The sequence below is a fragment of the Rana temporaria genome, chromosome 13, assembly GCF_905171775.1.
Source record: "Rana temporaria chromosome 13, aRanTem1.1, whole genome shotgun sequence".
Lineage (NCBI taxonomy): Eukaryota > Metazoa > Chordata > Amphibia > Anura > Ranidae > Rana > Rana temporaria.
This window is the reverse complement of record NC_053501.1, coordinates 33,089,330-33,094,588: the sequence shown is the minus strand read 5'-3', so window position 1 is coordinate 33,094,588 and position 5,259 is coordinate 33,089,330. Positions and strand designations below refer to the sequence as shown.

Genomic DNA, 5,259 nt, shown 5'->3' with positions numbered 1-5,259 from the left:
CATTTTTTTTTTTTGCACACATGGTAAAGTTGCATATTTCAGTCCTGAAGATTTGCTAAAACACACAAAACAGTCAGACACCCTGGAGAATCAAATGTTGGTAGTTCCAGTATATTTGATATACATAATAATTTTTTTTTTTTTTTTTTTTGGTAAAATCTAAAAGATGAAGTTACACCAAGTTAATAGATAATCAGCATCTTGAGCCTTAAAATTGTGTGTGGCGACGAACTTCTGTACCCAAAAGTTCTGGGTCTATAATTATTGCTCTCATTTCATTGTACATGGCGATATGTACCATGTAGCACAATCAACATTTTCACATGTAGGTGCCCCTAACGTGTGCATTTACATATGTATGTATGTACATAGAGGTAGGGCAGGGTTCAAGTTCTTGGGTGTACCATTTAATTTTTTTTTTACACCCATTTTTTTTTTCTCACTTAACTTTATTGCTATCCCATAGGTGACACAATAACCTTTTTTTGTTTTAATTGTGATAGGTTTTCTTTTATGAAACATCAGCGGTCTATTATACCCTTGAAGAGAATGAAGTTTCCTGGCCACAGTGGCTGGGTAAGTGACAATAGAAATCCTCATCGCTTTTGGATTTTATACAAAAGAACCCTTTAAAAATATCTGGAACACTTATATGTCCTGTGCTTTTAAAAAAAAATCTATCCCAACACTTCCGGGAGTGTCGGATTTCTGGTCCACACTGTGGCTCCTATGTCTACCGTGTCCTGTATCGACATAGCAGCTGATTAATATTGTAAAGTATTCATGTAGACATGTAAAGTTACTGAAAGGTCCACCGAAAGAGTATTTCCACCTTTGTAGTCAGCTCCCCAGCCCCCCTTATTTTTAAAAAATACCACTTAGCTCGCCCCTTCTATGTAATGTTAATCAAGTAAAAAATCTAAGCAGACATTTTTAAAATATTATTCTAACTTATGCTATGTAAATGGGAATATGTAACAAATATAAATTAGGTGTTATCAAAATTAATTTGCCTACAAAAGTGGAAATACACATTAAAAGCACACAAACTGGCAATATGCCCAAAGGGCATTCAGCATGTGGGGCCTACACATAATCAATAATTCTAAAAGTTATATAAAACCTATAATGGTCAATTGCCTTGAATCCTACAAGACAGTCCTGGGATCTTGGACGCTGTCCCACAGGCAGATATCATCCAATCCCATGTTATATATACTGTAAACCTAGAGTTGGCAAGTGTCCCAAATCCTGCATGACAATGTCCAAAATCCCAGGACTGGTCTGTAGGATATATGGATCTATTCCAGCCTTTCTCAAGCAGGGCTCCATTGAATACTAGGGTTCCTCCAGAGGTTTTTAGGAGTTCCTTGAAAAATTAACAAATTCCTGTCTCTCCGTAACCTGACATCATCTATTTTGTAAGAATGAAATCCACCCACTGATCAACAATATAATTGGTTCCTTCTTTTTCTGACCACAAATATAAGAGAATTTCAACCACTGACCACCAATGTACAAGGGTACTTTTCCACTGACCACTAATGTAGAAAGGTACTTTTCCACTTGACCACCGTCCATTGAACGTCAATGTATAGTGGCTACAATCGTCACTGTCTGTTTCTTTTCTGCCCTCTATCATTATTGTTTCATTTGTTTATTATTACTGAAAATAATTGTGTCTTATTCCCCATTCACACCTCAGAGTTTTGGAGCTTCACATAGCCGGCCTTCTAGCCACGCCCTGTGTCCTCCCCTCCTGCTTCAGGAACCTCTGCCTCTCCCTGACTAACTGGCTGTCGGCGTGCCTTTGGCTGGCTCGTTGTCATAGCGCTGCAACGTGCTGACGTCACGCCCCACGGCAGTCTGGGGATTGTAGGCGCAGAATGGCGTGCGCGCATGCGCGGTGGCTATCTTTTGTCCGCAGCTGGTCAGTGACGCTTGTCACTGATCAGCTAGGGGGCTATTTAAACTGGCTCAGCCAGCATTTGTTTGCTGGCGAGACGGTGGTGTGCTGGTGTTTTGTTTATATCCATCATAGGTAACTTATTATCTTGCTCTTGCTTTTGGGTTTGACCTTCTGTGGATGGATATAGGTCTGCCATCTGCTGTTATTTATTGTCACTGCAGGATTTTGTCCCTATTGGCATTGTTAATTTTGCTGTACTTCCCTACAGGATTGATTGACATCTCCTTGTTAATTTATGGGCTGTGTCAACTTGTGCAGTCAATTTACCCATTGATCAGTCTGCTATTCTCTACGTCTATGGCAGTTTTATCAGCGCCCACCATTTGAACTTTATAATTTTTTCATAATAGGGATGTATGGAGGCTATGTTAGCCCCTACTTAGGGATATCAGCCGTGAGTCATTGTCTCATGGTATTCAACCCCTAACTAGCTTTTGTTTCCTTTTTCAGTTTGAATCAGTAACCCCCTGCAATCGCATTGAGGTTTGGGGTTTCCATGATGTCGCCCTGATATGCAGCGCCTCGCCTTGTTTTTTTGACTTGGGGTAGGCAAGGCTTTTTTGTGGCACTCAGTTTGTTTTGATGGTCCTTCCATACATTGGATCCGTTCTGCCCACATATCTTTTGACAGATTTAGCCTTGTTCTGAAACATTTCTGTATATATTCTCTTACTAATTGATTGTGTTTCTTTAATAGACTGTAATAAATTTACTGATTGACCCTCACATCCCTGAAGAAGGCAACGATTTGCCGAAACATGTCGGGATATTGTGATACAACTATTCAAAATCAGTGTTATTTCTAGCTTACTATCCATGTTTTTAATCAATTTATACATTGAATAAAATATTGTTCCTATTTTTGTTTCAAATATTTTTTGTGACTTGTTAATGGCACTGATATAATTCCCCTAATCCTCTTCACAACCCTGTACTATCTTATAGGGATGAGGTGCCGTATCTAATAGAGGATACACCAATCACTTTTTTCTAATTTTGTATGTGTTTTTGTTTCAGAGTGGACTATCTCTTTTCAAATTGTGGCTTATGAGGTCCAACCACAAATCTGCTCCCATTATGTTTAACCTTCATATATGAACTTAGCTGGAGACTTTCTTGGGTTTTATGTACATTTCAGTGTCTCAAGGTTTACCCAACATAATATCTTGGTGTCAACCCATCCAATATGGTGCATTTGTTATATTCTACTTATTACATATAATTATCTAGCACAAATGTGCACTAGGTTCTGATCGAAAATTCAAGAAACTACCATCCTTTTAGGTTTGTGGACCACAAATGACAGAGCTATGGATCTCTTTTATAAAAAAAAATTATTATCTAAGAAGTCCTGGAAGCCTTTCAAGTGACTGAATTTTTTTTTTTTTTCTAAAATGTATTTATTATTTCAGGTACTAATATGGCGCCGTCAATTTACACAGCGCTTTACATATACATTGTACATTCACATTCACCACTTCGCATGACCATCTCCTCAGCTACAGTATATACAGTAGAATGGCCATTCTGAGCACATGCACTAAAGTAAAGATAGCCATTGTTATTTATGGCTCAGTACATGTGTATTCCACAGCTCCCAGCACTGCAGACACTGTTTTGAGCCCTATGGAAGCAGAATATTAAATATTAGCTTATAACTTTTAAACTGACCTGTTGAGCAGGTCTAATTTTCATCTCGGCTGCTAACACATTCCATTGTAGTTGCCATGATCCTTAGATAGGCCATAAATCTTAGTCTGCAAATCTTCGCATGCCATCCATGTTCCATCTCATTACACTCTCTGAGCCCTTTACGGCCTCAACAATAAACACACTAACCTGTCTGATCGGTATGCAAAAGACTACACGTCCTATCTCCCAATGCAGTAGAGGGACTTGTAGATCTAAATGGAGCTCAAGTGCAAAGAGAACCCTTGTAGTTCATCGATTACTTCCTCCAGACCCATAATGTCATTCCCCACTAACCTTAGGCTAGGGAAAGAGCCTGCAAGATCCTGGGCATTGCATCCGTCTTGCATTAATTAAGATTGCAATGCTCTGCAGGCTTCAATGCAAAGAATTAAAGTTAGAGTAAGGAAAGGTTATACCGCTTGGTGCATTTTTATTTTCACTAACTGTGTCCCATTGCGTAGATTTCACTTCCTGTCCCTTAGCCAAACAGGAAGTGAGAGGAAATCCCTGCTAATTATGGGAATTATTTTGGGACAACAAGGCAGGGCCAATCCACCCTATAGGCTCACTATGCAAGCCACTTAGGGCCCCGCAAAGTTGCGGAGGGCCCCCCAAATTACTAGAGGGCCCTGGTGAGAAGACATTTTCGGCCCCTCACCTCGCTTCTCAACTCGCTGACTGCATGGGAGAAGAGGAAAGAATTCAGCACCCCCCGCTTCTCACTTGTCTAATGTGACATGTCATTTTACTAGGGCCCCAGGGAGGTCGGGATCGGCACTGACCCCAGGTCACCAGAAAGTGTGCCCAGTGGAAGATTTCCCCTCTAATACTTTTCTAGGGACAACCCAAAATTTGGGATTTTATTTTACTTTCAGGCCCCATACACACCATAGAATCTATCCGCAGATAAATCCCATCAAATGGGTTTCTGCGGATAGATCCTATGGTGTGTACACTCCGTCGGATATTTATCCGCAGATAAATCTCCCCTGGGATGGATTTCCAGCAGATGGATATTTGCTGACATGCTCAACAAATCCATCTGCTGGAATCCATTCCAACGGATGGATCCGCTCGTCTGTACAGACTTACCGGATCCATCCGTCCAAAGGGAATCCCCGCACGCGTCGTAATGATTTGACGCATGCGTGGAATTCCTTATATGACAGCGTCGCGCCCGTCAACGCGTCATAATAGCGGCGACGGCGCGACACGTCATCTGCAGAGGATTTCAGCGCGGATTTCAATGCGATGGTGTGTACACGCCATCGCATAGAAATCTTCTGAAATCCTCGAGAGGATTTATCCGCGGATACGGTCCGCTGGACCGTATCTGCGGATAAATCCTCTCGTGTGTATGGGGCCTCACTTTCAATGATAATGGCAAACAGAGGGCAAAATCTCCCTAACTAGGGAACAGACGGCAATAAAACCTGACAGCTGTTCTAATTCATCTCCACTCTGTCCAAAACAAAAAAAGTTTGCCTTTAGTTATACTTTAAAGCAAGGGGTCTCCAAACATTCTAAACAAAGGGCCGGTTTATTGTCCTTCAGACTCTTGGAGGGCCAAACTTTGGCCAGCGGGGTTGGAGATTTTC

General features: G+C 41.1%; 1 long non-coding RNA gene across 1 annotated transcript; it reads left to right on the top strand.

The window, feature by feature from the left end:
* The first annotated feature begins 1,924 nt into the window (after positions 1 to 1,924).
* Positions 1,925 to 2,828, top strand: LOC120920328. Its single transcript, XR_005744707.1, has 2 exons — positions 1,925 to 2,514; positions 2,667 to 2,828. It is a non-coding gene; the product is annotated as an uncharacterized LOC120920328 (long non-coding RNA).
* The last annotated feature ends 2,431 nt before the right edge of the window (positions 2,829 to 5,259 follow it).